This window comes from Aedes albopictus, chromosome 1 (genome assembly GCF_035046485.1).
Source record: "Aedes albopictus strain Foshan chromosome 1, AalbF5, whole genome shotgun sequence".
Taxonomy (NCBI): Eukaryota; Metazoa; Arthropoda; class Insecta; order Diptera; family Culicidae; genus Aedes; species Aedes albopictus.
Window position 1 is genome coordinate 168,046,771 of NC_085136.1, and position 24,009 is coordinate 168,070,779.

General features: G+C 47.0%; 1 protein-coding gene across 12 annotated transcripts in view; it reads right to left on the bottom strand.

Moving 5' to 3' along the window:
- Positions 1-24,009, bottom strand: part of LOC109412146 (platelet binding protein GspB) — a 148,458-nt gene that overhangs the window by 79,986 nt on the left and 44,463 nt on the right. For 11 of the 12 annotated variants that reach the window (XM_062845769.1, XM_062845773.1, XM_062845771.1 and 8 more), the window contains exon 2: positions 10,948-11,004. The gene's annotated coding sequence lies outside the window, so the exon portion shown is untranslated. Of the gene's footprint in view, positions 1-9,485; positions 10,014-10,947; positions 11,005-24,009 lie in introns of those variants that run through there. The other variant, XM_062845765.1, reaches the window with a different exon arrangement.

Sequence of the window (24,009 nt, forward strand, 5' to 3'; positions counted from 1 at the left end):
GTGACGGCATTCTATCCTCTTAGTAGGGCCGGGTGACACTGACCTGAAACGACGGATGGGCTAATGTCGGAGCCGCCTTCCGTCCCATAAAACCTTGGCAAGGCCTTAGAGTACGTTCCCGAACTGTATCCAGCTTAGGAAACTAACTGGGTGGAGGTAGGTTCAGTTGAAGTATCCTGATTTGCGCTGATCCTGGCTCTGAGCTCAGGTCCCATAAGGGCCTGTGCCAACCCGTGGGTGGCCTCCCTGCTTGCATAGATAACCACCGGGATCCTTGGGCGACTACTTCAGTGGCAGTGAGGGATAGCGGCTCTAAGGGGGACCCTTACAGCAGAGATGGAAACGTATTTGATTAGGGAATCTGAGAACGTGGAGGGTGAGGTGATCAACCCGTTCGCGAAAAGCGGACTGGTCAGATCACCAACGCAGGCGTCGAGGGTAGAATCCCCGCAAGTGTCGGAGTACGGCACTCCGAGGGTCGGGTCGGCAATAGAGGACACGCAGATGAGTGGAGCAGAGCTCACGCGTGCGCTGACTCGCAATAGGGATGGACTTCCGAAGCTGCTGGTGGTCTCCGAACAGCTCGACGAGCTGATCGGATACACCAGTGGGCGGAACAACATCAGCAAAGACCTTAAAAAAGGTCTGCTGAGGCTCCGCGATTCGGTCGCCCAGGCCCGGAGGGAGTACGATCTCCTGTTTGATCGTAGTGCGGGTAGAGAGGAGAGGTCCACGCAAACGGACCGCTCCTCCACAGAGAGTGTGTGCAAGGTGCAGCCAGGTGGGGCTGCAGAGAGTGGAAAAATCTCGGCCCAAACCAAACGGCCGAGATCGATGGATGTGGAGCGGCCGGTGAGTGGCAAACGCCCGCGTAGTGCGAGTAACGCCAAGCCGGTCGCGAAACGGGCTCGGGGCAAAGAGCCGAAACCCCGAGGCGAGACTGCTAAGAGCGGTAGCAGTGACCAACCGGTCCAAGGGAAGGTGAACCCTTGGATCACGGTTGGCAAGAGAGGGCGCGTAGAAAGAGAGAAGGTTTTGAGCAAAACCAAGGCGAAGCCGGCGCGTAAGCGTACGAAAGGCGACGCACTGGTGCTCAAAGCAGAGGGCAATAGCTACGCAGATGTGCTGCGGGCTATGCGAAGCGAGGATCGTCTCTCGGGACTAGGTGCGGATGTTAAAAGCATCCGGCGCACTAGGACTGGAGAGATGATGCTAGAGCTGAAGAAGAATGCCGTTAACAAGGGCTCTTCCTACACGGCTCTAGCACAAGAGGTGCTTGGTGAAAAAGTGCGGGTGAGGGCTCTGACGCCGGAGATGACCATCCAGTGTAAGAACTTGGATGAGATCACCACCGCGGAGGAGCTCTCTGCTGTTCTTAAACAGCAGTGTAATGTGGACGCGCCATGCGCATCGATCCGCATGAGGCGAGGCCCAGCAGGTACGCAGATCGCGACGATCAAGCTTCCAGTCGGGGAAGCGAAGAAAGCGACTGCTAAGGGCATGGTTGAAGTCGGATGGTCGGAGTGCCCGCTCAGTGTATGTGAGCCGCCGGAAGTGTGCTTCAGGTGTTTCGGACGAGGCCACAAGTCGTGGGCATGCAAAGGCCCGGATAGGAGCAAGCTCTGCAGAAGATGCGGAGTAGAAGGCCACTTCGTCAGGGAGTGTAAATCGGCGCCAAAGTGTCTGATATGCACGACGAACAAGGGCCATGTGACGGGTGGGCCTAAGTGCCCAAGTATAAGTGGACGTAACGGCCGAAAATGACGCAAGTCACACAGTTGAACCTGAATCACTGTGAAGCCGCGCAGCAGCTGTTGTGGCAATCCGCCTCGGAGTCGAGTATAGACATCGCGCTTCTTTCGGACCCATATCGCATCCCCCCCAATAACGGGAACTGGGTTGCGGATAAGGCCAAGAAAGCGGCGATCTGTACGACCGGTCGGTACCCGGTCCAGGAGATAATCTCCACGACGTGCGAGGGCTTCGCGATCGCGAAGATCGGCGGAGTCTACTACTGCAGCTGCTATGCCCCACCTAGGTGGCCGATAGGTCAGTTCTCGTCCATGCTAGATTCGCTGTCAAGCACTTTAGCTGGACTGAGCCCCTTGGTCATCGGTGGGGACTTTAACGCGTGGGCGGTCGAGTGGGGCAGTCGCTCTACGAACGAGAGAGGTTGGGCTCTACTCGAAGCAATGGCGGGATTGAACGTTGAGATCGCGAATGTCGGCAGTGTAAGCACTTTTAGCAGAAACGGTGCGGAGTCCATCATTGATGTGACCTTCTGGAGCCCAGGGCTTAACCCTAGCTCAGACTGGAGAGTTGATAACGGGTACACGCATAGTGATCACCTGGCGATTCGATACAGTATCGAACAGGGCGGTAGACGGCAGCAGTCGAGGATAAGCGACACTCACCGAGGATGGCTAACCTCGAGTTTCGATAAGCCGGCATTTGTGGAGCGGATGCTCATGGAGCAGAATACAGACTACTTGTCTAGCGACGGTCTAGTTGGTACCTTGAGACGAGCGTGTGACGCGGCAATGCCGAGGCGATCCATACCCAGGAATGGACGAAGACCGGTGTACTGGTGGTGTCAAGAAATCGCGGAGCTCCGTGCATCTTGCCACAGGGCAAGGAGAAGGATGCAGAGAGCCCGGACCGACGAGTCGAGAGCGGAACGAGAGGCGGCATACAGGGCGGCAAAGTTGTCACTGAACAAAGAGATCAAGGCGCGTAAGCGGGCGTGCTTCAACGATCTCTGTCAGACGGCCAACACAACCCCCTGGGGAGATGCATACCGCGTAGTCATGTGCAAAACGAAAGGCACATCTGCATCACCGGAACGCTCTCCTGCGATGCTGCAGAGGATTGTGGAAACGTTGTTCCCGCACCACGAGGTAAGACCATGGGCACCCACACCACAAGACCATCCTGGTCCGAGTGAGGTTCCCCCAGTGACGAATGAGGAGTTAGCCGCAATTGCGAAATCACTTAAGCTGAACAAGGCCCCGGGCCCGGATGGCATTCCGACGGTGGCTATTAAAGCGGCCATCGAGGCTAGCCCTGACATGGTCAGATCGGCTATGCAGAGATGCTTGGATAGCGGCGAGTTTCCGGAGAGGTGGAAAAGGCAAAAATTAGTTCTACTGCCCAAGCACGGGAAGCCACCAGGCGACCCGTCGGCTTATAGACCAATCTGCCTCCTAGACACGGCCGGGAAACTCCTAGAGCGGATCATTCTGTCAAGGTTATTGGTCTATACCGAGAGGTCGGACAACGCGGGGCTATCAGACAGCCAGTACGGGTTTCGCAAAGGTAGATCGACAGTGGATGCCATTAGGTCGGTGACTGGATTGGCCGAAGTTGCGCTGCAGAAAAAGAGGAGAGGCATACGGTACTGCGCGATCGTAACGCTAGACGTTAGAAACGCCTTCAATAGTGTAAGCTGGGCCGCCATAGAGAGCGCCATATCTCGCTTAGGTGTCCCGGCTGGCCTAAGGCGTATTCTGGGTAGTTACTTCCAGAACAGCATGCTGATTTACGACACCGAGGAAGGCCAAAAACAGTACAATGTCACTGCAGGTGTACCGCAAGGATCCATCTTGGGTCCGGTACTGTGGAACGCGGCATATGATGGAGTACTGAGGCTAGCACTACCACCGGGAGTAAAGTTGGTTGGCTTCGCCGACGACATTACCCTGGTGGTATACGGTGAGTCGCTCGAAGAGGTGGAATTGACGGCAGCGCATGCGATTGACATAGTGGAGGGCTGGATGAGGTCGAGGCAACTGACACTCGCACACCACAAGACAGAGGTGGTGGTGGTGAACAACCGCCAGTCTGCACAGCAGGCAGTGGTCACCACGGGCGGGTGCTCGATCGAGTCCTGTCGCTCACTGAAGCTCCTTGGAGTCATGGTCGACGACAAGTTGAGCTTCAGTAGTCATGTCGAGTATGCTTGTAAGAGGGCGAGTGTAGCGGTTATGGCATTGTCTAGGATGATGTCAAACAGTTCGGCAGTTGTCTCGAGTAAGCGGAAGCTGCTCGCGTCAGTCGCGGTGTCCATACTACGGTATGGCGCCGCCGCATGGTCGAACGCGCTCAAGCTGCAGAGGAATGTTGACCGACTAGAGAGTGTACATAGGCTGATGTGCCTCAGGGTGGCCAGTGCATACCGGACTGTCTCGAAAGACGCGGTATGCGTGCTAGCGGGCATGATGCCGATAGCACTGGTGTTGGCCGAGGATGTTGAGTGCTACGATGAAAGAGGTACGAGAGGTGCGCGACGAAACGCCAGAACTTCGTCTATGGTGAAATGGCAAAGAGTCTGGGACTCTTCAACAAAGGGTAGGTGGACACACAGGCTCATACCGAGCGTGTCCCGGTGGACGTGTAGACCCCATGGCGAAGTGAACTTTCACCTGACACAATTCCTGTCGGGCCATGGGTGCTTTAGGTGGTACCTGCACAGGTTCGGGCATGCAAACTCACCCTCATGCCCGGAGTGTGCAAACAGGGCGGAGACGGCGGAACATGTACTCTTCGAGTGCCCGCGTTTTGCGGAGCAGAGGTCGAGCATGTTAGAGGTATGCGGCAGGGATACTACTCCCGATAACATTATTGAGAGGATGTGTACGAGGGTGGACGAGTGGAATGTCGTGTCGAACACGGTATCCACAATCGTGCTCCACCTCCAAAGGAAATGGCGGGCCGACCAACAGTTAGTCGAGTTGGCCCCCTAGAGATATGCCGAGTGTGATGGCTGACAGATGAGCGAGAGTGCGAAAGCACAGTCCCTCCCCTCCTCTACGAAGTAATCCCTAACGGGCGTGCCGCGGAGCAAGGTCAGGTAGTGCAGAATGTGGTTTTCCTACGGTGTTGCTAACCAACAGGTTTCCTCATTCTATATAAAAAAAAAAAAAAGAGGAGGGGGGGGGTATTACCTGATGAATGAATGGAAGGGAGGGGGAAGTATTACCTGAGGAATGGATGGAAGGTACCGATTGTCCCATCTACGAAAAGGGCGACAAGTTGGATTGCGGAAACTATCGCACGATCACACTACTACGGTACCATCTACGGTGGAGTGCAGATGGAAGACGAGATTTGAAGAAGGCGAATGAACCACGAACTGCATCAGCTGCTGAGAGAATCAACCATCGTCCACACCACGGAAATCGGGAGGCTACGGTAGGCGGGTCACGTCACGTCATCAGCATGTCGGATCGCAACCCGATTGAAATGATTCTCGAGAGCCATCCGACCGGTACAAGACGACGTGGTGCGCAGCGAGCTAGGTGGGTTGATCAAGTGGAAGACTACTTGGGGACCCTTCGCAGAAGTGCGGAACTGGAGACACACAGTCATGGACCGAGTAGAATTGAGACGATTCCTACGTACATCAGAGATCACCCAGGCCTTAGTCTGACCGGTGAGTAAGTAAGGGTCTGTAAGTAAAGGTGGTTCTTTACATCCAGCTTCCTTCCGGAAGCTTAACTGCTTATCCGAGAGGCCATGGTCATCGGGTTTCGCGATATAGACCAACAACCACGACAGAATGATCCGTTCCAGCAGTTTTCCAGTGGTGTCCAGAAGACAGATAGGTGTGTATGCCGACGGGTCGCCAGGTGGCTTCCCGGATTTGGGCGGTAGAATCAATCTTTGCTCTCCGGAATTTCGCCTCTGTCTAGGCACATCTGCATAGCCATTCTGAACATGTCAGGGCTAGCCTCGATGGCTGTCTTGATGGCTACTGTCGGGATACCGTCTGCACCCGGAGCCTTGTTCAACTTAAGCGACTTCGGTATTGCGATGTGCTCGTCGTTCGTCACTGGGCGACCTCGCTTTGGTCGGTTTTGCCATAGGGGACGGGTTTGAGTTGAACTTGGTCGCAACGGAAGGTTTATGCTACTGAATCGGATTTAGTTAAGTTCTGCGTTGAATGGAAACATACTACAAAAGTTGCCCAGCACTGGCAGCAGGATAATCAAAGCCGATCTTACAACTTTTAGTATCGTATCGTATGGTTCACAACTTCAGTGAAGGTTCTCTGTTACAAGCTAAGCCGTAGGATTGGCCTTTTTCATCAATACAATTATCTCACTTGCACTTGCCTATTACAAGACCGTTTTAATTATATTACGTTATTATTTTAATACGACCATCAACTGCCACTTAAGTAAGAGTACATTTCATTTAATAATATTATTAGCTTCATTAGGGAGATTTTCAGCCAGTGGTTGGTTCATCTCCGGACATTAGACTTAGTGCGCTTAGCGCATCGGCTATATGGACTCTATCTTAACCACACACCCTAAATAAGTTTTGCTGAATTTTGCCGAGGTTTCATCAAACAATTAGCTGAAATTCAGCAAATTCGTTCAGTAAACTCTACTAATCATCAGCAACGTTTTGCTTAGTTTCAACCAATTTATCCGAAAATTCAGCAAAAAAAAATGCTGGACCGTTCAGCTCGGCAAAATTCAGCAAAATTTTAAAGTATTTGGTATGCATATATCGCATTTTTTTCATTAGTACTCCGTTCAACGAACTACTTATTCGCACTCTGATTGCCAAAATATATGGACAAGGCTATCCCACCGTGGCTTTGTGTAAACAACTCCTTTTCGATTAAAAGCTTTGGGTTCAAATGAAATGGCAAAGCATAAAACTTTTAGCACGCTTGTCGCCAGCATCAGCAGGCGGTCTCGCTGCCAAACGACGACGACAGCCATACGCGGAACGAGGATCAATCTGTCGTCGTCGCGGAATGGCTCATCATATTAACAAGTGGCCTTCGAGTCCCTCGACAACCAGCGACTGACTGGCCGGCCACACTGCTGTCACTCCGTGTTTAGAGATTAAAAATAGCCTCCACTATTGGCCAACACAAACCGCTTTCCTGGTGTGTAAACTTTTATTTGCTGTTTTTCCTGCTCGTGTGATGTTGGTGAGTGGCATATGGCTTAACGGGAAGGGAGTTGGAAAACTAATGGTGCTGCTCGAATTCGCTGGGGTTGAAATGTGCAAGCTCAAGTTATTATTTCCAGAGAGAAAATCGTGGTTGACATAGTCAATGTTATAATTGCACTTTCCACATAAATAATACACTTATACTCAAAGGGTTTTCATGCACGAGGAAAACTGCATTGGTGTAAACTTTCATGCGCGACATGGAAAAAAAAACTTCACATACATACAACAACAAAATACCATGCGCCCCCTTTAGGATGGGTCAACGTGGCCGAGCTCTTGGCGAACAATGCCAAGCTGCTGTGTATAGTGGGTCTGTTAATCGGGTGTCGGTTAGCAGTTTTGCAGACGTGTTTTCTCATCTTCGACCGCGAAGAAGACTGAGGACTGAGGAGCTTAATGAGCCTCCTTGGTAACGCTAAACTATTCAATAAGTCGTGTTGCACATAAGCGTCATTTGATGCTTGCAAAACAGTTGGGTGCGGACGTGGTGGTTGACCCTGCCCGCCTTCCAAGGACAATGGAAGTGGTGACGACCACTCGGGAAACTGGCTAAGCGCCAGCATGCTATCTTGGACTCTCCAAAACGAGTCATCGATGTTCGTTGCTGCAGGCTACGCAGCTAACCTTGAGGATGCGATGTGCACTAGCCTCTCTCTGAAACAATGCCTTCTTGATGGTTCCGGAGAGACGCACGGGCTTTAACTTTTATTGCAGAAGACGGCCTTAACCCAAGCTACCCGCACCTTTTTGTTCGGGTGTCTGTTGGCAGATTAAGCCCCGCACCTCTGGTTTAGGAGGAAAATAAACACGATACACACATGCAAAATGGTCATTGTCAGAGGCAGCTATAAGTTAATAACTGTGGAAGAAACAGGCTTCGTCCCAGTTGAGACGTTACACTAAGAAGAATAACTAAACGTCCCGTTGGTTGGTTGCCCCGCATTTGAGAAGACTCCTTTGTCCAGACATTTCTGCATATCAGATCTGAACATACTGGGATTCGCTGCAATGGCTACTTTTAAGACCAGCTCCGTCTGGACCTGGGGGCCTGAGGCGTGGCCTGGAGCCCTACCTACGATAAATGATTTTGCAATCCCCGCAAGTTCCTCGTCGGTGACTCTCGCATCATTATCAGCCCCAGTCCCCAGCGATCCTTTGATAGGAGGTCAAGGACTCGGGTCATTACGCGGGAAGAGCCCCGATGATCTTCTCCATCATCTCTGGATAATGCTTAATTAGAGACAGGCAGTACACCTCGTGTCTTGGCCAACTTGGTCTGTGATTGTAGGAGGATCTGACCGCGAAGCAGCTTTGATTTTGACACTACCTCCTAGACCGGGTATCTGTCGTCCAAACTACCGCAATTTTAAATCCATCTGCAACCTAATGTACTCTTTTCGGCTTGTACGTGGTATGGATTCGCTAGAATGGCGAATGGCACTCCCACTTAGTACTGCCTAACACAGTAGTTGCTAGGCTGCGTTAGAGTAGTTCAGGTTCAGCTAGTTTACAGCGTATGGTGAATTACCAGTTGAGGCTTCCGGCCTTCAACGGGCTTTAGGGACTCCTATCGGATGTTTACTGTTCTCTGATTTCTTGGAACAGTTAATACACTTGGGAGGTTTCGTGCAGCCTTGTGCCTTGTAGCTTCGCCATAAGGTCAAATACCTTGTACTATTTATGGCCTGCAAAAATTGCCTTAGCAGTCCCAAGGCCAGCGTCCCGGTTTGAAACATCCGGCCCGTAACGGTCATCCGGCGGCTCATAAATACTCAACTTCACGGCTGCGTTAGCAATTGCCAGGTAGCAGAATCAAGGTCATATGTGTCCCTGAAGGCTGCGGCCTCAGTGTCATGATGAGGTTTCACAATAGAGGAAGAGTCGCTTAAGCAGTGAGAGCTGCGAGCATTGCACAATGCAACGATGAATTTCAAATAGGTACACACCAAGCGTACATATTTGACCCTCGAGCGATCGCGCTGTTGTATTTTGTACAACACGCTGAAAAAATTTCCCTTTTTGTACTCAGAATTAGCGTGGTGGCCAACCACGCGAGTTACGGAAGGTTAAATCTGCTTTTTGAAATTCAATAAAGAGATAAAAATACCGAGCTTGAAATAACCCTTATTTTAGTTCTGATTATTTATTGCTTGTTACAGTGTCTGTATTTTTATTTGTTATATTATTTCAAATATTTTTTTTTCAGTGTGCATGTTCTGATCAATAAGTTTTTCTTATTTTCATTCATCATAATCATTATTCATCACCATAAGCTGAAATGACAGCTTTATAAAAGTTTCGTATACGACAATTTATCACGGCAAATGTGTCCTACGAAGTGGCGCTACACATCCACACATAGTGGGTAACTGACTGTCATAAATTTCGCAGCCGCCTTCGATGTAGATAAATGCACTACATGTGTTCATGTGCACAACGGAACGAAGGGAAGGAAAATGGCGAACTATTTCATGTCACTAAAGGCGATTATTTTCGGTTGGTATACTTACTTCACACTAATTTATGGCTCTGTTTTGGCTTTTCCTTCTCGGTGAAACCACAATAGTCGAGCTTTGATTTATCTCCGCAGTTTCGAACGTTCTGCTTTTGTGCTTCTTCCGAAAAATTGCACGAACTTAGGCACGTGAATGGACAACATAGATACGAAATAACTGATTCATCTTCCTAACGATTCAATATGTTAATGCACAACACTCCTTCTGAATTGCAATTTCCTGCACACAAATTTCGATTAATGAGGGAAAATTTGCCAATTGATCTTGTAATATGACATCCGAATGAGCTAGCACAAATTTTCCGAATCCCTCGAGTTTTCACACTCACACCGTTTTTTCATTAAAGGAAAATCGCACGAGACAGTAGAACGCACGCATACCTACTCATGTCCGAGGTGATCAAGTATGCTCTGCTTTCGGAGTGGATGCGAATAAACGATCACGAGAGAACTGAAACTGAATAGTGTGTTGCTCAAGGCATGCTTTGACCCAAGATCGTATGAGACAAACAATGAAAGTGAGAGAATTTCATTTCCTTTTCACTTGTTATGATTTTCGAGAAAACTGACTATATAATACGGTGTTCTTTTTTCAATACTTATATTCATTATTTGTTATTAGATGATAGAGCAAAAAAATTGATTCCAAAGGCACCGACATGTTTAACTTGAAGCGAACGAAACAAGCACACAATAATTTTGTCTGCGTTTGTTTACTCAAATTCCCGTAGTTGAATGGGATGCGCAGGCTAGTGCTAGTTTACCGTGCCGCCGCCGTACAGCTTTTTCCTCATTGGGCGAGAGAAATGCCTACTGCGATCAACACTCTCTCTGGAACCAACACTAAACGTGTGTTCCGATTAAAAGATGCGAACCCCCAATTTTCGAAAGAAAACACATTTTCCTCATGTTTTCCTTATGTGAAAACGGGAAAACCACCTTCTGAATGTGATTGTGACCGTGCGCCGTATTTGATCCCAAATACTGTCTCACACACAGCTGCCAAAAATTTTCAACATTCCATCTGTACGAATACGCAACGCATATGTGGTCGTTTTTTTTTTGCAACATAGCAGGCGATGAGTTTGATGATACCTAATGATACTGATGATGATGATGATCCTCAACAGCACGCGGTGATTGGTGGAAGGTGGTGCGGTTGAAAATGATCGTACAAATGTGGTATGCGATGCGCGATATTTCCTTGTTCTTTGAAAATGCGCTGGCCACACAGAGATATCAACTCCCCATTTCTGATTGCATGCACGGGGAGGCGCTCAGCTATGCCGAGTGGTGGTAGACCGTATATAGTGATGGGTGTAGACAACTTAGGGACTTGGGAAACGGGTTGTGTAAATTTGGATTTTTGGCCGTTTTCTGGCCTGCTGTAGAATGCCTGCCAATAAATTTAATTTGTCGACAATAGGAACCACTGTTAGAAACGAAACGAAATTTACCTTAATTTTTACATGCTTTGTGTATGGCTGTAGTCTTGTTCCGGGTGATCTGTGAATCTGCAATAAAACAAGAAAAAGGAAAAGACATATTAATTGGGGATAAATGTTTGTGTTTCACTTTCAGTTTTAATTCATAGAGGCGCATCCGCTAGCACACATCGGGGTTGACGGGTCGAGTGACAAGAACTATGAATTTAAACAGTCGTCGAAGAAGAAATACGCGGTGGAGACAGTTACGGTGCCGCTGGAAATTCCGTAGAATTTTTGGAGTTTATGAAAGCGGAAAATCTTTTCTATATAACATCTAAAGCATATAAGACTCTATGTAGTTGGCCGGCTTGATCCCCTGATCGCTGGTCAAAGTGGGATGAACTTACAACGCCTTTTTTTGGTCCCGGATTTCAGGGCATTCAGAGCGGAGAGGTTTTTGCAGCGCGAGAAACCCTAATATGCTATTTTATAGTTGATACAAACTGATTGTAAATTCAACAAAAATCGATAAAGTTGACTCCTTCAAGTATCTTGGCCTTACATTTGATCCAAATTTACATTACTTACTTTCAGTCCTGGGCACCCACGGTGGTGAAGAGGGCCGAATTGAAAGATCTCCATCCTGGGCGATTGCCCGTCATCGCCTTGAACTGTGGCCAGGTTAAATATTCGGTCAAAATGCTTGATTTCGTTGTTGAGGCTGCGTCGCCATGAGCTTCTGGGTCTGCCTCTGCTGCGATGTTCTGCTGGGTTCCAGTCTAACGCTTGCTTGCAGATTTCGTTTCCGCCCCTGCGTAGAATGTGGCCACGCCCACCTCCACATTCGCTCCCGAATTTCTGTCGCTATCGGCTTTTGATGACATCATCGATGGAGCTCCGCGTTGGAGATCCAATTGTGAGGCCACCATGCACGAATTATATACCGCATGCATCTATTGAAGAAGACCTGCAGCCGTTGAGTGTTCTCCACTGATACACACCAGATTTCACTGGCGTATAGCAGCACAGATTCCACGTTCGAGTTGAAAATTCGGAATTTGGTGCGCCGACTAATCTGGTTGTTTTTCCATATATTGCTTAATCTCGCAAAAGCAGCCTTCGCCTTCTTGATCCGTGCACCTATGTCGATCTTGGTACCGCCATCGGCCGCCATTTGGCTACCAAGATATTGGCAGCTATCAACATTCTCCACTATGTTCTCCACTGATTGCCCAGCTACCATAAAGCAGAAAGGATTGACCGTATTTACATCCAACGTTTCGGTCTTGTTGGCGTTGATAGTAAGATCTGCCGCCGAGGAGCGATTGGCAAGATCATCGAGTTTGCTCTGCATACCAGAGCGCCGTTGAGCTAGCTGAGCATCGTCATGAGCCAATTCGAAGTCATTTAGGTGCGCCATGATGATGGGCTGCCACCCACGATTTAGTTCGCGATCACTCGCACCTACCAGGATCTCTTCGATTACGATGAGGAACAGTAGTGATGATAGCATGATAGTATACATCCTTGCCTCACTCGGGCTATGGCTTTGGATCCTCGTATTTTCGCTCGCTCTATCGTGGCCTTGGCGTTCCTTGGTTCCTCTATCTTCCTCCAGGTGTCAGCTGTGCTTTCTTTGCCTACGTTTGTTCCGCACATCAAGGAGGATCTGTCTCCATTTTCGGCTGATGCAGATGTGGTCGATTTGATTTTCCGTGACGCCATCACGGAAAACCCATGTCACTTAGTGCTCTAGTCGATAAGGAAAGAGCGATCTCCCAATCATCATGTCATTGTTGCCACAAAACTCTGCAAACAGCTCTCCGTTTTCGCTCATTTCTCCGAGACCATGGCGTCCCATGTCGTGCTCATAGTTCGAGTTGTCGGAACCAACCTTTGCATTGAAGTTTCGGAATCTTTTCCACGACAGCATTCAGTTGGCTGAAAAAGTTCTCTTTGTCTTGCAATTCGGTAGCATCGATTGGCGCGTAACATTGGATCACGGAAAGGTTTCGAACCCGTGTTCTGAATTTGGCTTCAATTATCCTCTTATTAATACGTTCCCATTTCATGAGCGTGACGTGAGCGTGAGCGCTGAGCAGGAAACCAACACCACGGTAGCGAAGAGCGTGTTCAACTCGTAGGCCGGAGTATAGCAGAATTTGATTCGACGCCAATTTGTGTTCTCTAAAGTCCGGCAAAAGGATTTCGCTCAGTCCTAGGATCTCAAGCTTAATATCGTATGTTGTGCCAGTTTACCCTGCTGGGATAGGGTCAATACATTCCAAGTTTCAATTCTTGTCCGTTGTTTCGCGCGAAAAGTCGTTGCCGTCGAATCTGTTCGTAATCTTTCATTTTCGGTTTCTGTAACGGTTTCTGGGTTTCGGAAACAGATATAGATTCCGGTGGAGGAGCATGCCATACTCAGCCGCTGTATGCCAGAACAGACGCTGTTTGAGCCGCACCTCCTTGGTGAACAGACGCTCGAGACGAACCTCCTCAATCTAGCTGAAGTCAGAAGGACAATAGTGCCCAGACTGCACTACTAGCTAAGCACACAACTCTTAGCTGGCGGTCTTTGTCATCGCTTGACCCGTGGAAGCATGGGGTTGGATCTTGTGAGGACCAGAGCTATGTTGGACGCTCTCCTTATCGGCTCACCGTTTTGCAGCCCCCCAAATCTACATTGACATGAACATATTTTTATGCTGTAGCGAGAAATGAGCGCTTTTGGTGGAGTTTTACGGAAGATATTTCAATCAATGCCCAGAAAGGAACGATTAACAATGTATAATGCCTTCGTACAATCCAAGCTACACTACTTCATCTCCATTTGTGGAGCTGTGTCAAAAACTTCCTTGAGATCATTGCAATCTACTCAAAATCGTTGCTTAAAAGTGTGTAATCGTTCTCTACTATACTGCCCCCACTCGCATAACAGTCCCATCTTTGCTGGGATTCCTATTCATATGGGACAGTTATGCGAGTGGAGGCAGTACTTATACCCAACTATAAAGAAGCTGCTGAAGCAATCATATCAATTGCTGGTCTTCGAGAAAAATAATGTCTAGTACAAATGCACAATATTCTGACAAATACTCGCCCCATACACAATCAACCTTACAACCATTCCGATATGTACTGAGAAGTCAAGCTGTTTTGGCCACCCGTCGCCAAACTGCATCGTTTGCCAAGCCGCCGTACATCGCAGATAATCTGCCTTCAACTGCATCCAGCCGCTCAGCCAGGGGGAGCCACCAGTTATTCTCTAAGGTAACAGAGCCTGTTATATGTCTGGGCGAAGCCAGCAGTACTGCACCCATTAAAAAGCCTTATCTATTGTACCAGCCTAAGAATGCCCGTCACCAATGCGCATCGTTTGCCAAGGCTCCGTTCCTCGCCGATGATCTGCCTCCACCGCATCCAATGGCGTAGCCAGCTTTTGCTTTTTTCTTGCTCACTCTCCTAAACAAACACGAGTAGGAGAGGGATGCAGAGAGGGCTACTAGCCCCTGGTTTCATCCCGGTCTTTCTCGTGTTTGTTTAGGAGAGTGAGCAAGAAAAAAGAAAAAGTTGGCTACGCCGTTGACCGCATCCAGTAGCTCAGCCAGCATGATTCAGCTATTCCCACAGATAACAGAGACTACCCATCTGCACCAGCAATCCGGCCCTTGTGTCCTGCCAAGCCTTAATGCTTCGCCGGTGATCTGCCCTACTTCATCCAGCTGCATTGTTAGAAGATTCTTCAAATACACTCCCGATCAAAAGTTTGGGGTCACCCCCTTAAAAACATGTCATTTTTTTAGGCCCAAATCTCCACCAATTTGCATCGTGCGCTTCGATTCAGTCCAATCCCTTCAATGCCCTCTTCAAATTTAAGCGTCGGATTGATGATCAACTTGAAAGAGACCTATTCTATGAACCGGTATGTCGTGTGGTCATTTCTTTCGCCTTGTCCTGGAGAATGTTACGTCTTACTTTCGGCAAGTGGACGAATGCTTTGCGCCCAAACACCTTTACATGCGACACGGTTTGCGCTTCAACCAGAGCTCATACGGTGTCGTATCTCTCAACTACACGAGAGGATGGTTACGTAAATATCTTGTATACCCTGGATTCTTTCGCTAGCTTGCAGTCACGTTGCTTGGGACCAGTTGTTTGCACAAATGGCATACAGTCGGTTTCCGACCAGCAGCTTTCAGTGCCGATTCTTCGCTCGTCTTAAGGTTTCTTTGCTTGTCTCGTTCAGCAGCTTCTCCTTGATTAGGTTTAACGTAAGGGCATCGTTCGCACGCGATCCGAGAGTGGTAGCCGGCGCGTTATACGACTTGGATAGCCCTCGTAGGATAAAGTCCGCTATGTTGTATACTCCAAGGTCCTTTCCTGCGGTGTCTAGTATGGTGTACAGATCCTCCATTTTCGTGAGATAGTCGTCTAGATTCGGTCCAAACCAGGTCTCGCACATTCGCTGCAGCAACGAAATCTTAGTAGTTAGCGATGCCTTTTGGTGGTTCTTTACCAACGCTACTCATGCTTCCTTGGCTGTTTGCGTTGCTCGAATTACGCCAAACCAATTCTTTAGCAGCGGCATCGAAATCGTGGTCAATAAACGAAAGAGGCATAACATGTTAGCAGAGCTTGAAATAAAAGAATTTGCTAATTCAGTGGTAACATTAAAATGACAATCTGCCGAAGGTAGTTTCGATTGAACTCGTCCAGTATGTCAGAATGCGTTTCTTCCAGGTTGTCGACTCACCACTTTAGCTTACTATGCGCCCTTTCAAGGTGTATTAAGGTTTCAAGAACGATCCATTAAAGTTTAATTGGGTTATTGATATGCGACTAGAGTTACTTCTTTCGGTAATAAACATCATCCGCCTGGTTCGGGACAGTTAGAAAATTCCCAGCAATACCATTGAACATCCATATAATCCTCCAAAGAACATTATTATTCCACACAGACAATGAAACCAATAAATTGCTACATTATCCCCGGAGGATATCATCCACCGGCATTCGGTGGTAGGTAGGTACCAAGTAAGCTTTTTTTATTTGCTCTTGCCGTTTCTTCTATCCGCTCTGGATTTCCGCTTCGCTTGCCTTCATTTGGTTATGTGAAAATGGGAGCTGGCAAGTTCACCTTGGTTACTGATGGTGGTGGAACTCCCAGCAGTGTGCTCGAACATATAGATACATGCATTGCCGTAGATAATCTTTCTCGCTATTCGCCGTCAGTGTCATCGTCGCTTCGTCGGGATTATGAACGAAGTTCGATTAAGCTCATAAAAATTATTGCATTGAAGTTTTACCTATTAAGCGGAAACCAGTAGCCTCAGGTGCAATGAATATGAGTCGTTGCGACCTCTCGTTGGGTGAGCTACCATGGGGCTCCATATGGCTGATTGCGATGAGGAAGTTAACAAGAATACAAGTGAGTTTTTTTTTCAAAAGATTAAACTTGTTGTTTTTGATTGTTACATCGTATTTCCGTGAAAAAAAAAACTTATCGAATAGCCTTCAGATGTACATAAAAAACACTATCACGAATTGATCCATTTTAGATCTTTTATTCATGCCTTTTTGTTTTGCTCGCTTGAGTAATGCTTTCTACTACAATAATCCCCCAAGGGCAAGGTTATGCATTGTTAAGTGTTATATCACTCGTTTTAAATAGGCAATTGTAATCATGTTCAGAAGCATCCCGCCGGGAGTTGGCTCCCGCATCATCATCATCGTAACCCAGTTTCATCCCTATCACGCTTCATCTTCATTTCCCGTCACCATCATCATCATCACCACCAGCTGCATCAGCCACACCGGTTTTCAACACCCGGCCCGGCCTCCTCCGTGAAGGTCTTCTCATCTAGACAAATGTTCCCATTCGGATTCATTTCCCTTCCAGCAACTTTGCACCGCATGAGCACCCATAATGAAAAAATAACAGATTCTACAAATGGAGAGAGCGCCACCCGCCCCGGGCCGTTTGCCTTTTGTTTTACCTACGCCATCACGACTGCACCACGGTTTGTCTGGGCGAATTTTCGTATTTACAGTAATGAGTGAGACAACTGGGGAAGACTTCCCCAGTGTTCAGACAAATGTCGAAGGAAGTTGCAATAGGTTGTGCGAATTTCCACCTACCAGCCAGCAGCGGTATGATGCGTTCAGTAGAGTAATCCAGGCTTTCGAAAATGGTAGAGAAATTGCAGTATTTAAATTTTCGTAAGAATCCAAAAGAGCCGACATTACCAGCTCCACCATGCTATCGAGTAATATTCAACAACATTAGTTTTTGAATGCCCTGTCGTACTTCCAAATGCTGCGACCACTTTTTGGTTGCGAGTTGCGACTAAATTAGTCACTCCTCGAGCCCATGCGTCACCTCTGTGGTTCCGAAACGATATGGGATATACGACGAACTGGGGTATGTTCCGCCGTTTCTTCAAAACCTGCACGCATAAGGCACGGAAGAACCTGTATAATCGAAACGGTGTAGATACTGTCTACAGCACATATGACCCAAAAGGACCTATAAGTCAGGTGCAATGTTATTTGCTAATGATGCCTGTTAACACAACTATCTACCTATGCTCGGAAGCAACTTGTGGGTCCGCTTTCCTTTCGAGGAACTGTCCCACGCATGCTGCCATTCGGTCATTGCGTTCAATCTGGGGTCAAACTAACTCAAAGTACGTCGTGCGACACGATACGGACGTACTTGCCAAGCATAATCAACGTGACTACCAAAGGCAAGCTTTTTGTCGACCATCACCCTCAAGTGTTCGACGGAGCGCTTCTAATTTGCAGGGAATCCCACAACAGGCCCTTTGTTTGCCCTTATCTTGATCTTAAGCGTGACTTTAGCCGCGACGAACACCATCCGCCGTTCGTGCACGTAGGTCCGCAATCGCTTGAGTCCATCGCCTTGTCTACCATTTCTAGGGTGGACCTGCCTAGGCATGGTTGCATCACACGTACGCGAGAGCACCGCTACCGGCTCGACACCGCTTCAACCAAGTTGGTTTCGTTCACGGCGCAGCGCCTACCTTTTCGTCGAAGTATGATGCCTCCCATCTCCAAACCCTCGCCTTGGCCTAGCCGCCCCTCCGCCAGATGATAACTGTGAGCCATTGTCGTCTCTCCAGTTCGAACTATTTGTTAGGCCAGGAATACAAAAAGTAGCGTCGATAATCGACTCCGCTCCGTTCCGACGAAAGGTACTTCGGTACCGACATTGGCTCATTAGCAACATTAGATCGATATTTTGCATAGCTAGTGCCTTTCGCACGATCTGACTCCGCAAATTCGTAAAACAGCTTCCCTATTTCTTGGCACTAGCATTGAAGTCACCCGCTATAACCGCCGGCCCTCGCCCTGTGCGATTTCGTTGTTGAGCCTGCGCCGCCATGAGCCTTTGGGCCCGCCTCTGCTGCGATGTCCTGCTGGTTTCCAATCTAACGCTTGCTTGCAGATTTCGTTTCCGCCCCTGCGTAGAATGTGGCCAACCCACCTCCACTTTCGCTCCCGAATTTCTGTCGCTATCGGCTTTTGATGATATCCACGTTGAAGATCAAATTGTGAGGCCACCATGCACGAATTATATACCGCAGGTATCTATTGATGAAGACCTGCAGCCGTTGCGTATTCTCTACTGAAACACACCAGGTTTCACTGGCGTATAGTAGCACAGATTTCACGTTAGAGTTGAAAATTCAGATTTTGGTGCGTCGACTGATCTGGTTGTTTTTCCATACATTTATTAAACTCGTAAAAGCAGCCCTCGCTTTCTTGATCCGTGCACCTATGTCGTTCTTGGTGAAACCATCGGCCGCCATTTGGCTACCAAGATATTGTAAGCTTTCAATATTCTCCACTGATTGCCCAGCTACCGTAAAGCTGGAAAGGTTGACCGTGTTTACATCCAACGATTTGGTTTTGTAAACGTTGATGGTAAGACCACCGCTGAGAAGCGATTGGCAAGATCATCAAGCTTGCTCTACATATCAGAGCGCCGTTGACCTACCCAAGCAACACACCTTGTTATAGAGAAGTTTGTTGTACTTCTCCAAAACAATCCACAGTCATGGAATAAAGATGCTGCAACATGTTGCATGACCTTTGCATGACCGAAAAAGCGCAAGAAAAATGTCTTCTGCAACAAATTTTTGTTTTGCAAAAGCTATCATATAACCTAATGAAAACAAACAAACATGTTTACAAGATGTTTTAAAATACATATCATAGCTTTTAAAATTGAAGTATTTATGTGGCGTTAATTACTTTTAAAATACAAAATTCTGACACTAGCTGACAACTTTTTACTGAGATGATTATGAGAACACAAATACATGAAAGTATATTTGAATATATTTGTTTTTGTTTTTGGCAGCTATTCCTGTGAAATGAGCCAACAAAATCTTGCATTGCACGAGACTCACTAATGAATGGAGAAACGTAAGCGTACCGTCTATCCTCGTTCGTTTGACCGCATCTAATCTGAACACTTTTTAATTTGACCCCCTCTAATCTGCACATCGTTCAAATTAAAAATGGCTCAAACTTCATTCTGCTAATGGAACGGGGTGAAACGGGACGCAGAATCAAAACAAAACATAAAATGAGGCTGCCAGCAGTGGGGTTTTTCGTCGTCCACAGGGTTGCTAGAAGTTCTAAAAACGAACCCCGTTGGTTTGCATGAGGTGTCGTTCAAACCTACGCCAACGGGGGTAGACGGTAAATACAGTCTTGTAAAAACAATTCAAAGTTAACTAATCGCGAGCTGAAAAAGTGTGCGCTTTTAATTTTACCGTGGATTATGACATTGTACCTCCACAGAATTAACGCACCATTTGATCGGCTGAATATGACTGAATATTTTTGATAATTTTCTACGACAGTCATTCGACTTCTTCATTAAACATCTTATTATTCTGAAAGAATCAATATGGTGGCATCAAGAGGCTGGTATGAAGAATATATAGTGTCAACCAAAAACATGCACACATGTGATTTTTAAACATATTTTTTATTTATTATTTTTTTATTTATTTTCTACAAACTTATCAACAGATCAACGTATTTTTTTTATTTATACCAAAGATATCCAATTACCAGGTATAATGCACCAATTGGGTTAATTATGTTCCTTAACTCACGGAACGCGATAGGTGAACGGACACAACACGTATTGCAGACTACATCTCAAATTGGACTATCACACTTTTTTTGGTACGCCTAAAAAATGTGATAAAAGTGCACATTTGGCTCGGATCGTCTCGACGTCTTCGGTGCACTTATTCCTCCATTTACAAGGAATAAGTGCATCGAAGACCTCAACTCGATCCGACGTGACCCTGCGTTGCAATCACACTTTGAAGATGTGTGCACACTATTCTGTGAGTCTAATTTGGGGTGCAGTCAGCAATAATGTTCTTACAAACTATAGGTTCCTTCATTTGAGTATATTTTCTAGATTCTTACAAGCATGTAGCTTGCGTGAAATTCGTCAGGCTAAAGGTGTCACTCAAATGCTTGGTGCTATTTAAACAGAGTGATGGAATTTTGATTGTTTATTTCTAAAAGTCACGTCTACTCGTTTGTGGTGTTACTATAACAAGCATGAGTTTCAGATCATTTTTTACATACAGCTTTCGTATACATATTTTAATTTATTTGTTGAGATTGCAAACATTTTTTGACATACACTGTAATGGGACGATCTCAATGCATGTGACAAGCTTAAGAGTCACGTCAGTGCAAGTTTTGGTTGCGCAGAAGTCATTGTGACTTACTTCTAGCTAGTAGGTACTTATTTGTTAGAAGTAAGTCACAGTGACCTCTGCGCAACCAAAACTTGCACTGACGTGACTCTTCTGTGGCTTGGACAGCAAAACAGCCATCAGCTGTTCCGCGCAACAACGTTCGTGTAGTAAACATACAAAAAAAAACGCAAAAATATTATGTTCCAAAATATTCCGCCTAAATGCCAATATACCTCGTGCCGTTTTCGTTGCAGTATCCCCTGGAAATGGGTTAAAACGAAGCAAATTGCACCTCCACAAAGGCAAAAAATCAACAGCTAAGTTTTACTACCGAAGCGGAGCAGAGGCCAATTCCCAGTCACGGTGCAAGAGATAGAAGGTTCTGAGAAATGTTCTGCAGCAGTGTGATGCCTTCTGAAGGTTCGTTGAGGGTGTTCTAGTGTCTGAATGTGTGGGATCATCAGGGATACTAAACTGGGGGAACATTCAAGATAGTTTACATGAAGCCGTTTAGTCGCCAGCACCCTCAACCAGGTCTACGGAACGACGCAAACCATGACCGACGATGAAATTTTCCCGCTGAAGCAGGAAGCGTCTGATCTATTTCCTGCTTCTGATTCTGCAGGTCAGCGAAATAAACACTACAAACCCGTCCGCACCAAGCGACATTTTGTGTCAGGTTCGGAAAAATCTTTTTTTAACACTCTAGCTCCACCACAACCAAAAATTGAATACGTTGTACACCGCCCTGCAGCTACTTGTGGCCAACGCCATTTGCACATCTGGCCCCGGCTGGGGCTTATTATCAAGTCCATTGACAGGCGGTCATTGTTAGCCAGAAAAAAACCGTCGCAAAAATCTATAAAATTGGAAAATTTGCTGATGTGTTGATGGCGTGGCCGACACTTGAAAAAGGTTTCCAAAGTGCTTGAACCAGCGTTTCAACTGGTCAGCCGGGTCGGTCAGTAACTGTCCAGATGTGTCTTTCACGGGCATCGTAGCATTCATCTTGGTCCCACTAAGGCGACGTGAGACATCGTAGAGCAGACGGATATCGCCGGTGTTACGGCTTTCTCGCCTTCGTCGGCTAGGGAGTCTGCCCACGCTTTGTCCCGTGTACATGAGCGTTTCACTTCCTTCTCGAGAGCTGAATAGCGCTGATATGCTACGGCTTTGGCTCCCTGTGTTTTCGCTCAATCTATCGTGGCTTTGGCGTTCCTTCGCTCCTCTATCTTCCTCCAAGTATCATCTGTGATCCACTGCTTTCTTCGGGTGCGTAGCTCACCCAAATTATTCTTACCGGTGGCAGTGTTGGTAAAATCACGCTCAAAGCACACTCATGAATCGCTCCTGCGTGAGTAAACTCGCACGCGATTCTGAATCATTTTCTCACGTGCGAGATTCTCATGCGAAATCTCGTTCTCACGAGTCAAGCGCCGAAATCTCGTTCGCTTGCAAAACGAACCCAAATCCATTTGAACGCCATTCAATGTTTCTGTACGCTAGATTTGCTTTTGTTCTATCATATAATCGTAAAAACTTCGACGTAAATAATAAGAATACCAAGAAATAAAGCAATGAGTGAAATCACGAGTCAACTCATGCATGATTTTTTCGATGGTGAGTTTGGCGAGTCAAGAATCGCGCGTGAAACAACTCAACCATGAGATTTGAGAATTTGAGTTTTTACCAACACTGACCGGTGGTGATGAAGGCGTTCTTGATGGCGCTCCATTGTTCTTCTAAGCTTCCACCTTCTGGGATATTCGCAGCATGGTTCTCTAGCTACTCGACGAAGGACCTTTTCACCGCAGCGTCTTCCAGTCGGCGTGTGTTGAACCGGCGCCCGATTATCTCCTCCTGTCGCTGGATCCTGGCAATGCGCAGTCGGATCTTGCCGATCAGGAGATGATGGTTGGACGCAATGTCGGCGCTACGTTTGTTCCACACATCAAGAAGGCTCCGTCTCCATTTTCGGCTGATGCAGATGTGATTGATTTGATTTTCCGTGACGCCATCACATGTCACATTGTGGTCGATGAGGGAAAAGCGAACCCCCAATCACCATGTCATTGTTGCCACAAAACTCTGCAAACAGCTCTCCGTTTTTACTCATTTATCCGAGACCATGGCGTTCCATGACGTGCTCATAGTCCGAGTTGTCGGAACTAACCTTCGCGTTGAAGTCGCCCATGAGGATCTTGATGTCACCTTTCGGAATCTTGTCCACGACAGCATTCAGTTGATTGTAAAAGTTCTTTGCAATTCGACAGCATCGGATGGCGCGTGGCATTGGATCATGGTAAGGTTTCGAACCCGTGTTCTGAATTTTGCTACAATTATCCTCTCATTAATAGGTCCCCACTTCATGAGTACAGCTTGGGCGTGAGCGGTGAGCAGGAAACCAACTCCACGGTGGTGAGGAGCCTGTTCACCTCGTAGGCCAGAGTATAGCAGAATTTGACCCGACGCCAATCTGTGTTCTCCAAAGTTCGGCCAACGAACTTCGCTCAATCCTAGGATCTCAAGCTTCATACGGCATGACTAATTGGCTAGTTTTGCTAGTTTACCTTGCTGGGCTAGGGTTAATACATTCCAAGCTCCAATTCTTGTCCGTTGTTTCGCGCTAAAAGTCGTTGCAGTTGAATCAGTTCGTAATTTTTCATTTTCGGTTTCAGTAACGTTTTTTTGGGTTTCGGAAACAGTAGGTTGTTGGCCTAAGGTCCCCTATGAACAACCCCTCATGTGGCCTTTGACATGACTTTCTAGTTTTATCTTGCTTACAATAATAGCGTATAATCAGCAGCACCCTAACGCACGGCCAGCATGCTACAGTTGCAGTAAAGAGTGGATGAAAACGCAATCAAGCCTCACCATTCTGAGTTGTCATTTGACATACAATACACCTGCTAGTCTGCTAGGAAAATACTTGGTACATGCGAAGAGTTGACAATGAGCTGCCGAGTCCTGACCCGAGTAAATGAAGCCCTTTTCTTATTTGACAAATTATATTACCGGTGCTATGTTTGCGAAACACGGTGTGTTTATAGAGCAACTTTAAAACAAAAAAATAAGTAAGTTTGAAATTTCGCCCAGTGATACTTTGGGCCATTCCCTTCAATTTGCTGGGTGAGGTGGAAAACATCCATCGGGGGGTCCAGAACAATTTTTTTTTTAAGGTTTTTCATGCAAAAACTGTTAAAAGCGCATATTGTAAATTATTGCATCTCCTACAAATAGTCACAACTTTTTTGTCTTTGAAGATAGAACCATAAAATGTTCAGGCGTTTCGAAGTAGTATGCGTAGATGATTGTGTGAAAATTTCATTGA